The sequence below is a fragment of the Panthera onca genome, chromosome C1, assembly GCF_046562875.1.
Source record: "Panthera onca isolate mPanOnc1 chromosome C1, mPanOnc1 haplotype 2, whole genome shotgun sequence".
NCBI classification, from domain to species: Eukaryota; Metazoa; Chordata; class Mammalia; order Carnivora; family Felidae; genus Panthera; species Panthera onca.
Window position 1 is genome coordinate 80,828,904 of NC_138346.1, and position 12,943 is coordinate 80,841,846.

Sequence of the window (12,943 nt, forward strand, 5' to 3'; positions counted from 1 at the left end):
GCTTCTATAAAGCTTTTCTGTATGGTGAACTGTACTTTCTCATCCTGTATTCTAAATCATCTCATGTCCTGAATTTCACCTGTCATTAATGGAAATAAAATGTTGATTCTTAGACTTGTTTTCTTGAAGTTTCTCAACTTCAATTCCTATCTCAGTCAGCTTGGGCTGCCATAATGATCACCACAGTCTGGATGGCTTAAACAACCAACATTTATCTCTTATGCTTCTGTAAGCTGAGAAATTCAAGATCCTGATGCCGGTAGATTAGGTGTCAGGTGGCCTTCTTCTTTGTTTGCCTAGGGCCTTCTAACTGTTGTATCCTTACATGGTAGAGAGAAGAGAGGGAGATCCCATGTCTCCTTTTTATAAGGGCATTACATCTGTTCCATCAAGAGGGCCTCAACCTCAGGACCCTATCTAACTAATTATCTCCCAAAGCCTTATCTCCAAAGATCATCCCATTGAGAGTTAGGATTTCAAAAAGTGAATTTTGGAGATACATAAATATTCAGTCCATAATAGTTCCTTTATCTTTTCCCTTGATGGCAGTAGGGGTTAACATTTCCAGATGGGACCTTGCTCTATTCTTGGATGGTTTTAGTAATAGTTTAAATAAGACCCCAGCAAAAGGGGAAAGTAGAAACTTTGGAGGATCTTTCTCATCTACCAATGTCTGGGATTCCTATCTCTCATTTCCTTTCTGTGCCATAACAACCATAATAGCCAGTGGTACAAGAAGAGAGACAAATAACTCCACCACAAAGAGAGTGCACTGTAAGAAAGGAAAATCTATAAAAAAGAAAAACAAAGGGGAAAAAAGGAAATCTGGCATAGGAAAGGAAGTCTGGCATAGGAGTATTACTGGGAATTCTTGAAAAACTCTAGCCCTTAGAGAAAACTTTATTTCAAAGACAGCTTCACACAGACGTGTTTGAAGAGAAATTCACAGTGTAGCTCAGCATTGCTCCTAGACACCCTACGCTTTCCTCCCAAGTAATAGATACAATTTTCCTAATGATGATAAATGAAACGATGGTAGAGTGTTATTCTTTTTGTAGTGGCTAAGAACAGGTTGTGGATTGGAGCCAGTTGAGATGACCCTGCTATCCTAACCCACTGACTCACTACTGGGGCCTGAGGATCACAGGCAGTAGTTACCAAAACTTTTTCCCACAGTCTGGAGGGGAGGCCAAATCATTGTTTGGCAATAAGAGGCCAAACGGGACCCTAGAGAAGGTTGGTGATGGTTGTAGTCCAAAGAAAGAGCCTTACCCTAAGGCTGACCCACCCTCCCTGCCCTAATGGGAGTGAATGCTGCTGCCCACCCAGGTCCTCAAATACTCTCTCAGGTTTGTCTTCCAGACCTACCACAGATGAGCCCCCTGCCCCCCACCTCCAATCCAACACCTCCAGTGATTAGAACCATGAACTTGTTCCTGCCATGCCTGTCCCATGAGAGGACCCTACGGAAGCCAAATACAGTCATTTTAGACTTTGGCACATTGAGGTCAGGCTGTCTCTCCCTCCTGCCAACTTATGATTTAATAAATATATTGTTAAATAATAATAAGTTTTAAACATATATGTGAAGTTGTTTTCTGGAGGTGGTGGCACAGCACTAGGCTGGCTTGATCTGAATGACTTGGGATTTAGTCACTAAATAATTTGTGACTTTGGAGAAGTTTCTCTGTCTTTACAATGAACAAGTTGACCGGATAGTCTCTAAGATATCATCAAGTCAAAAAATTCTATTCTATTTGTAAACAGTGTTTGTCTGGATCTTATATTAGAGATTTTTTTTACATGAGTTTTATATCATGTATTTTTATTTTTATGGTGAGGGATTAAAATAACATAATAAAGGGAATAATCAAAATTATTTTTTAGAAGAATGGAGACCTTGGGAATAATCAAAACACAATGATCAAACAAAATGCAAACAAACATAAAACCTTCATATTTATCCCTGCCTGCATTTTTCTCATATATGGAGTGTGGGTGGTCTTAAATATTTCAGGGTTGCAAATTTATACACTCTGTGCCAGGGATTGGGCTAAGTGTATCTGTCTTCACAGATAATGATATTCCCTTTCAGAGACAAGCAAATTGAAGATCAGCTACTTAAAACAAGTTACCTGGTGATCAGGGGCAGAACTTCCGAAAGTGCCCCCCACCCACACACACGTCAACATCCTTGGCAGAACCTAGAAATTTGGTACAACTGCAAATTCTGAGGCCCCACTCAGACCTACTAAATCCAACTCTGGAGGTGAAACCCAGAGATGAGTTTTAACCCTCTCTCTAGCTATCAAGTTTGAAAAACTCTGACCACATGAGTTAAGAAACAAGTGATCCATCCTAGATCTGATATCCAAACCTGAACTGTTTGCAACACCCACAGTTATTATGGAATTCTGATTTGCCTGAATTATCTCTGATAGCTTTTCTTCAGCTTCTTTTCAAATGTTTTCCAGGTAGGGAATATTACAGTCACCTCTTTACCAAGTCAACTAGAGGCAAATGGGAGTGAAAACAAACTCATTTCAAGTTTGGGAGACAAAAGGAAGGCAAGAATTTTTAAGAAGACTCATGACAGTAGCGTATGTACTTGTAATTATGTCTAGAGGCAAGGGATGACTTGATGACCTATGAGGTCCCCCTCATTCTATACGTTGTCTGATTTGCTTTTAGAGGTGACTAACCACTCTTTTGTATTTATAAGTTTATAATAGTATGTGTCATTCAAGAAATGGATCTGAGAATATGTTACAATTTTTAAATCTCATGTGAAAAATAAAGCAAGAGAAGATTTTACTTACTTCCCCAGCTCCAATTCCATGGCAATTGTTAGCTGTGGGATCTGCACAATATTTACTGAACACATAAAGTTAGACCTTGAAATTATTTGGTAATTCCCCTTTCACTTTATTTATTTTTTTTTTAATTTTTTTAACGTTTATTTATTTTTGAGACAGAGAGAGACAGAGCATGAACAGGGGAGGGTCAGAGAGAGAGAGACACAGAATCCGAAACAGGCTCCAGGCTCTGAGCTGTCAGCACAGAGCCCGACGCGGGGAATCGAACCCGCAGACTGCGAAATCACGACCCGAGCCGAAGTCGGCCGCCCAACCAACTGAGCCACCCAGGCGCCCCTACCTTTTCACTTTAAATTTTATATCTGTTGATATAAAATTAGTCTGTATGAGATTGAAAACCTAAGTCAGTTTGCAATGGCTTTGCCGTACAATTACATGTGTAAACAAGGAAACTTGTGACCTCAAACCTTCAGTTCTTGCCAGAGTCAAAATAAGAAATAAAATTTTACTTTTCCTTTCTATTCTGCTTTCAGGATAAAAGTCTACATGTTTCCTACATCCTTCTTTGTCTTTTTCCTATACAACAAATCGCTTGGAGAGTACAGCTAATACTCATCACATTCATCAGTCCCATAGATGACAGGTCTAGAATTTATAAGGAGAGAAGGGGTAGTGATGGGGTTGTAAGTCTTATACATTTAAATTAAAGTTGCATAGTCAGTGGCAGTGAAGATTTGCTCATCACCGTGAAATTTCCAGTGCCTTTGCAAGAACTAAAGTCCAGGTGGGCATATAGGCTACGAGGGTAGATCAAGTTCACATTTTCAGAAATCATGAAATTTGCTACTTTTCTTGCTGAAATTTCTTCATAAGGCAAATGACATTTATCCAGAATTCTGAGCTGCCTGAAACCATCTTTTATTTACTAAAATATGTTACTTGACTTGCAAATGTCTTTTAGACTAACACATACTCTAACTCAGTCTTGTTATTGTGTTCACCAACTGCTGTTTTCTTTTCCTTTCCCAGTTATCAAGACTATCAGGGAAATAGAGGCATTTGGGTTTCATGAAGAGGTCTCATTACATAAGAAGTAACTTTAAGATTTTTGTAAATGTTTATTTATTTGAGAGAGACAGAGAGAAAGAGAGAGAGAGAGAGTGCATCAGGGGAGGGGCAGAGAGAGAGGGAGACACAGAATCTGAAGCAGGTGCCAGGCTCTGAGCTGTCAGCACAGAGTGAGACGTGGGGCTCAAACCCACGAACCGTGAGGTCATGCCCTGAGCTGAAGTCGGACCCTTAACTGACTGAGCCACCCAGGCTCCCCCTATAAGAAGTAGCTTCATACGGAATGCTTCAGAGAGAGTTTGCAAACTTACAATGCTGCAAAGTATTCATCCAATCATGTATTTCCTCTGTATAGCACAGCAAATAATATTTTCATTATTCAAGCTTTCTTGTTTTTTTGTACTGAATGTATGTGAAATTTGTTTTGGGGGTTTAACAAGATATTTGTTACACAAAATCACAAAATAACTGTGATCTAATCAGTTGGTGCTTTTTTTAAAGACTATAATGAAAATCGCCTCAAAACATTTAGTATTGGCTGATTGACACACTGGGTGTCAGTCAGACAGTCATTGGTTCACAGATTACTTCAACCACTTACTTGCCAGCTATTGAGATAAAGTTATGTAACTTCCATACCCCACTTTTCACTTCTATAAAATAGAGATATAAATAGGATATATGCATGCGTAGCATGTGTAAGAGAACTAAATTAGACAATCCATGCAATTTACTATCCCAGTGCTCACACCTGGTTAGACGTCATTATTACTAGTTTATATAGTGTTTTAAGGAAACGCTAGAACAATAAAATATTTCTAATCTAAATATATGACTAAAAATAGCCCAATAAATTCTGAGCACAAATTAAATATAATCTCAGAATGTTAATCAGAATGATGCTTGACCTAGGAAGGAAATACCTCCAGCTGGTTCTGGAGTTCTATGATTCCTCCCTACTAAGAGCTTGTCTTGGAATAAGAAAACCCTGGTGAAAGACTGTTGCTGTTTCTTTATACTTTAAGTAAAGTAACACTTTTAAAAAGAACATAGTAACTCCAGGTTTGCAGCTGTGAGGAATTCCCTTTCTGGTTAAAAGGTCACTGAGTGTTTGCAAAAGGAGTTGTTAGATACTGTTTGCACAGTGCAAATCAAAAGGAGTTGGGAGAAAGTCCATAGGTTAATGAGAACATTAGACAGCCTCATGATAGGAGGTGGAAAATGTGCTTTCCTTCTCCGTCCTCAGTTTTCTATCAAGTTTTATGTAAAGAAGTTGCTTAGGTAGACAAGGAGTCTCAAAAGCAAGCAATTGGGCAGCAAGCAACATGGATTTTCCAAGGAGTTCCATTGCACTATTAAAATTAATACTAAATCTTGGTGAGGCCAATTTAATGCATCGTTGCTTCTAATTGTGTGCTTAACATACACTCCTTTGAACATTTAGCCTGGGATGTAAATAAATGTTAACATTCACACATTCACACATCTAATTAATTTCCACCGGAAAATTCATTATAATATTACACCATATGGACTTATCGTCATTAACTGTAATGGAACCCTTTAAAATGAAATGTTTCCTAGAATATCATATGTTAGGCAGTGGTAATACAACAGGCTAAAAAAATAATAACAAAAAGCAAGGCTGTCTTAAAAAGAAAATTCTGGAAATTTCATATGGATTTGTAATTCAAGTCTCACTTGCTTTGATTATAGAAAAAAAATATGTAATTGCATAAGAGATGTATAATGTAATATACATCATAGTTCATAGGCAATCTTCCAGAAAATCATCAGTCTCTGATTCATCTGAATCTGTAAACACCTTTTAATTTCTAGCCTTGCTGAGTGTTTACTATGTCCCAAAAAATTTTAAAGAACTATGGTGCAATTTTATTTTAAGTTTTTTTTCTTTTTTCTTTTAGCTTTGTATGATGTTTCTTTAAACCATATGTTAGTGGTTATTCATTAGAAGATGAAGACCTTAGGGGCGCCTGGGTGGCTCAGTTGGTTGAGCATCCAACTTCAGCTCAGGACATGATCTCACAGTTCGCGAGGTCGCTGCTCTCAGCGCAGAGCCTGCTTTGGAACCTCTGTCCCCCTTTCTCTGCCCCTCCCCCGCTTGTGTGCTTTCTCTCTCTCAAAAGTAAATAAACAGTAACAAAAAATTAAAACAGAAGACAAAGATCAAGACCTACTTGCACAGGATTGCATTCTGCAAATAGAACTCAGGAATGACTTGGAATCCTGCGAATATCTATAATTCAGGATTTCTTTAAGTTTAAGCCACAATGTTTAGCTTCTATATCTCTTCTGGGTAGAAAATTCTATTTGACAAAGTACCACTGAATTGCAGCTGGGACATACTTACAACTCAATAAAAATAGTGTGACTGAATGCCATGCCTTCACTTGAAGGAAGGAACATGTCTTAAATGCAGGCTTCTCCTGAATGCTGTAGACGTTGTGTGTGGTTTTTTTAATTCTAAATTAAATTTGGAGGCATTTTCATGGAATATAATTTAGATCATGAATTTAAAATTATTTTTTTCCCTTTAGAAAAAATGTTCATTTTTCTTAATAAGTCAAGGTCATTTTTTTCTGTCAAAATTCACATTTTCTGCTATACACACAGCTTAGAAAAATTGCAAGATGGTCTTTGAGTATCATCTCTAAATCTTGCATCAAGCATTTATTCATAGCATGCCACATTTTTTCTGTGCTTTTTATATTAACACATTTTCATATATATTATATTTTATTAAGTTCAGTTTAAAGCCAAGTGTTGAGAAAGAAAGAAGGACAAGAACTAATGTCTTTTCCTGTTAGCATTTATGTGTGGGGAAATAAAACATACCTTCATCTAGATAATTCTAAACCATATATAATCAAGGTAGACAGTGTGTGGTAATCCTGTTTGCTCTGCAGAAATATAAAGCATTCTTCTTTGTTTACTAGAAGTACACAAGTTCCCACAGTCAGCACTGTCTTAGTCTAATATTGGACAAATTGCAGTCCTCGTATGTGAAAGAGCAGCTACGCCTAACCGGCTGATCAGTTGACAGAAGGATTAAATATCATATTGCACATGCCTGTCCTATGATAGGCTCTTAAACATTCAATTCACAAATCTTAATGGCCCAGCAGGTCTTTCTTGAGAAAGTGAGATTTGAGCAGAGACGTGGAGGGTGAGGAGGATTATCAAGCAAGGGGAGTGTGAGGCAGTGTTTCCAACAGAGGGATGTGCAGGTGCAGAGAGCCTATGGTGGGAGGAGCATGGCTCTGCCCAGACTCAAAAGGAAGGTCAGTGTGGCCCATGCAGGTTGTTCTGGCCAGAGGGCCTCAGGTGAGGCTCTATCAAGAGGGCAAAGATGGGGCCATGGTGCCATTAAGGAATTCAGTCTTTATGCAGTGAGAAATCAGAAACTATAGAAGGGTTTTAAACTGAGGAAAGGCATTTTAAGACATCTTTGCTTAGAGTCATGACCTTTCCTAAGTCACTGAGAGAGAAACTCAAACTCATAAAAGCAAATGAGGAGAGCTCTTATTTGTTGTTGATTGGTCCTTTTTTTTAAAAAAAAAATAACATTTATTCATTTTTGAGAGACAGAGACAGAGTGTGAGTGGGGGAGGGGCAGAGAGAGAGGGAGACACAGAATTTGAAGCAGGTTCCAGGCTCTGAGCTGTCAACACAGAGCCTGAAGTGGGGCTTGAACTCACAAACCTTGAGATCATGACCTGCGCTGAAGTTGGACACTTGACTGACTGAGCCAACCAGATGCCCCTAATTTGTCCTTTTTTAAGTTTTAAATTCATTAAATGTAATTTCATAAATATAGTCCTCAGCACAATATGTGGCCCATTGCAGGTATATTTTTTTCTGAAAACTCATATTCATCTGAGCTCCTCAGAATTACCTTCTTTTTTTTTTTTTTTTTTTTAGAAAGAATGTTTGTTTTTTTTGTTTTTTTTTTCAACGTTTTTTATTTATTTTTTTGGGACAGAGAGAGACAGAGCATGAACGGGGGAGGGTCAGAGAGAGAGGGAGACACAGAATCGGAAACAGGCTCCAGGCTCTGAGCCATCAGCCCAGAGCCCGACGCGGGGCTCAAACTCATGGACCGCGAGATCGTGACCTGGCTGAAGTCGGACGCTTAACCGACTGCGCCACCCAGGCGCCCCAAATTACCTTCTTTTTTTAAACGCTTATTTATTTTTGAGAGACAGAGAGACGTAGTGTGAGCAGGGGAGGGGCAGAGAAAGAGAGAGACACAGAATGTAAAGCAGGTTCCAGGCTCTGAGCGGTCAGCACAGAGCCCGACGCAGGGCTCGAACTCACAGACTGTGAGATCATGGCCTCAGCTGAAGTTGGATGTTTAACCGACTGAGCCACCCAGGCACCCCAGAATTACCTCCTTAAGCGGTTCAAATACCAAGTCAAATTGTTTTGGAAAATGTAGTAATTTTCAGTGACAACGATCACTGACGTTTCTACGTAAGTTCAGCAAAGGTCTATTATAAAAATTGGGCATTGAAGAAGTGGTTTTAAATTGCTCTATTCAATGTCAAAATACAGTCTGTGTACAATGTGTGGAGAGTCAATACATTACGATCTTTTTACTTCCTAAGCAATTTAGTTTTTCAGTATTTTCAGTAATATATTTCCTCTTGTCGGTATCAATATAGGAGAGCTCAATTTATACAATACTAGATATCTTCTGAATTGCAGAAATAGGAATTGGAACTTTCTTATAGCTCAGTTGTAAAACAAGGTTACCTTTTGCATGTTCATAACTGGCTTTTAAAAATAATTTTGGAGACTATTTTATTAGGAACAGCAACAATAGCTTTCAAAAGATTCTTGAGGTTCTTTATGTAATGGGCAAAGCCACGTCCAGTGGAGGAAAGGATACTTTCAAGGCTAACCAGGCAAATGAGCAATAGAGTCCATGAGAAACTGTCTGCCTCATGGACAGAAAATGTGTTCAAATCCTGAAGTAAGTTTTGTCCAACCCCAGGTGAGCTTAGCACATCAAAGGCTGCCAAATTGCTATTAGATGTGTCACCTCCACAAAGTTGTCAGCATATCAGCATCACCTGCATTGTTAGAAATGCAAATGCTCAGACCACACCTCGGGCTTTTTGAATCAGAAACTCTGGGGTGGGCCCAGTAAACTGTGCGTTAATAAGCCCTCTGGGTTCTCAAGTTTGAGAACCTCTGATCCAGGAGAAACAGTAAACTTCAAAAATCACATCATCAGCCAGTCAAGTCCTACATTATTACTAAAATAGCTTTTAGTGTTACGAAAGGTAATGTGGCAAAAGATAGAGCCCAGTACCTACTCCTTTCCTCCTGTCTAGTAGAACCCTTTCCCAGAGAGCTAATATGTCTCGGGAAATCTAACCGACCCCTGCTTCAGAGGTGGACCCCGATTAGGCTGAGCCAATGATGGCAATACCAAAACCCTTACCAGAGATATGTTTGGGGATATTGCAGGTCTGAACCAGTGTGAGCCAATGAGATACATAAAACATTGTTCAGGCTTTTGGGCAATGAATTTCATTATTCTTAAGAGGCAATTATTCTATTTCTTTCTTGCACTGCATGTGAATGTACATGTTACCAGCAGGCATCCATAAGCATTAGGGGAAGCAGCGAGAGGTGGAGTGAATTTATCATGGGGTGTGCAAAACGGAGAGTCAGAACTTGAGTTCTGGGAGACATTGCTGGGCCACTGGATCAGCCCACCTCAACACCCTTCCTGACTCTTTAGTAAGTTAAAAATGGTACCTGTAATCAAAAGCACCCTAACTTATACAGGATGCCCAGTAAACCATGAGATACCCTGAAGCAGAGGCCATGGCTTTAATCATCTTTAGATCTTGGGGGCCCAGTCCAATGCCTGGTAGATAGTGACTGCTTAACAGATTTTGTTGAATGAATGAAAATCTGAATGCATTTACATTTTACAAGTATATTCCACCCACTACAGCATCCAAAGAGATAGATATGCAATGTGAGTACCTCAAAAATAGTTTTATTCAGAAGGCAGTCATGTTGTACTATTTTTCAAACTGATTGATGTTGGAAAATGTAGTCAGGAATCCTTTTATCTGGATAGAAATGAAGTATCTCTACCTATGCTTTATTTTTAGTATTTTAAAACTTTTCTTGAACACGAAAATAACTGCTACTTTTAATGATCAAGAACATGTCTTTAAATCTACAGCTTAAAATGCACAAATGAGTCCCTTTCTGTCATTGATTCCATTACTCACGTACATGTTTTTCTTTCTTGTGATGGCAGATGCTCTTAATTGCTCACAAGCATGAGTGGGAAGTGATTATAAACTTCAGATTTAATAAGAACATCAAAAAAGAGGAGAGACAGATCAAACTGCTCCATCAATTATAGGGGTGTTCTGGTTGCATTTTGCATTTCCTTTTCCCACGTTTGTAAAAGTGCCAAATAAAAGTGATCTCTACCTATGTGGTCTTGTGTGCCAGAGCCTTCTCCCAGGGGCAGAAGGAAAACAAGAGACCTGAGCCCTCCCTACAGAGACCAGTGAAAGCTCATGCATGGGTAGAACTAAGGTTGAGACCCACTGCCCCATCTCATGAGAACCAGCCCACACCTTTAGCACCCCGATGTGAAATTGATTACTCCAGAAAGTGTATACCTAGCACTTGACATATCCCAGTGGTGACTTCAGGCACAAAATTTTGCCCACCCACTAAATGTGCCCAAGGAGGCGAGTTTCCCTCACTTATTCAAAGATAATTCTGATTCTTTCTGAGTATTTCAATGTTATTTCTAGCTATAAATGGCAAATGTTATTATTCCAGTACTTTCACTCTTCCTGAATCACACACCATTTTAATGCCGTGATGTAGCAAGATTACTCCTTAAATGCATTAGGCATAATAATCAGTTGTTTTTTGTTTGTTTGTCTTTCATTAGACTAATCAGTTAAAGTGGCAAACCATCACCACTTGAGAACTATGGAGCATGATGTTTTGGGGAGACAATGACTCCTCCCCATCTTGGCCTTTCTTCCCTATTTAGGCCTCCCTAAATTTTCTTCATGTTCCATCTTACCATTTTAAACTGAAGCATATCAGAATGTAACTGTCTGGAAGTATACAGGGGCTCCGTGTGTGTGTGTGTGTGTGTGTGTGTGTGTGTGTGTGTGTGAGTGTGTGTGCATGTGCGCGTATGTAGGGGCTGGGCATTTGCATTTTAACAGAGGATGAAGCTTTTTCCTCTGGAACTTCTGGCATCTGCAAGGAGCTAATGGAGGAAGGCGGTGCCAGTGCCCTCTAGGCTCTGTTGAATGACCCAGCCACCAGGCTGTCCTTTGAAATGACACCCAAAATGAAAGATTCAGTGGCAATGAAGAAAGCCTCAAGATTTATGTGTTGGGGTCATGATAAAATAGGAAGGCAATTTAATTTTGCAAGTGTTATTAAATTTGTTATCAGCCACCAGAAAGCAAAGCTGGGTTCTGCCTATTGAAAACGCAGGTGTAACGTGGGGAAATGAGAACTCCTGTTTGCTCATGGATTGCTCTGGGAGGCCATCATGACACATGGATATTCCTTCATGTGCCCTCTAAAGGGAATTATTTGCCTTTGCTGGTTGTGGGAAGAGTCACCACCCCAGGCTGATGAGAAGAGGCTTCTTACCCACTCCAGACCCCACAATTCCACAACACAACAAGAGGCAGTGCATGTTTTTCAACTGCCTTGCTCTGTGTGTTACACCTGGACCACTAAATCCATAAGAATCGAAGTTCCCCCAGTCATGTTCTGACTACACACCCACAGTACAGTGGGCTTGATAGCCATAAGCCAATTAAGGCAATTAGTTCTATTTAATGTGAAATGTTCTCCAATACACACACTGGCAGAAATAGTGAAAAATACAATCATCAAGAATTCTGATTTATTTTCCCACTTCCAGAGCCAGCTGCTGAGTGCCAACCAGTGCTGTATGTGCTTCTGGCATAACTTTATTAATAATCTTGGCAAACAAAGAATCCTTCAACAAATAGCAGTAGCCTTTTGATTATATTGTGCCACAGATAATAATTGCTTCAAATTGAGTGTAGTGAAGTCTATTTGCTCATGCATAATGAAAAAAAATCATATAACAGCTTGATTATGAAAACTAACGGCATGTTGGAAAGCTACCAAGAATTCCCCCAAATTGGACATTTTAATTGTTTTACCTCAGTTGCTGATCCAGGCCAAATTCATTTAGAACAAATTTAACCTACCAAAATCTCTATAAAACAAGTTGGTTTCCAAGCCTCCTGGCAATAATTTATTTAGAGTTAATGAATGTGAAAAATGTTTTTTAAAGCTACATAAAAATATAATAATAATATTATTATTGGAACAATATTTAAATCAGCAAAATTCCAGGGCACAGGAAAATTTAAATTGACTCTTGCAGGTCTCTGAAAGAGGATTTGACCTGTACTTTACTTTTAGAGATTGGAATTGTGCGGGTTTGTCTCTGCATATAGGTATTCTGCAATTATTCCCGTTTAAAACTGGATTGTGCTTTTTAACAAAGATGTGGAAATGTACCCTTGATTATTTCTGTTACCATAACAGCTACCATTTACTGAACAATTGCTATGCTTCAGACACTAAGCAGTTTACAAATATTATGCAGTTTAGTCTTCACCAACAGCCCTAGCAGATAGAGCTGTTTCCATGCCTTGCGCAGAGTAGGTACAGGATCAAGATTTGTTGCATGAAGAGAGAAGTAACCTGCTTCACGTCATTAAAGCCCAGCATTTAAACCCCAATGGTGGCGTTCCGTAGCTGTTCTCTTAGATCCCTTATTTATGTTTTTTTTTTCTTTTTCCTTTCAGCGATGTTTAAAGTTTCCAAATTCTAATAGTCCCCAGACAAGGCTAAACACAATCACATCAGGAATTCCTCTAGGTACAAATTCTTCAGGAGTTCAGGCAACATGATGCCTGTAGATAAGGATACTGGTTAATCGTCGTCAGGCTCTGCTGAGGGACCGGCTCTGGTGATGTTTC

General features: G+C 39.2%; 1 long non-coding RNA gene across 3 annotated transcripts in view; it reads right to left on the reverse strand.

The window, feature by feature from the left end:
- LOC132673729 (uncharacterized) overlaps positions 1-12,943 on the reverse strand; it is an 86,560-nt gene that overhangs the window by 25,926 nt on the left and 47,691 nt on the right. The gene's annotated exons all lie outside the window — the stretch shown is intronic.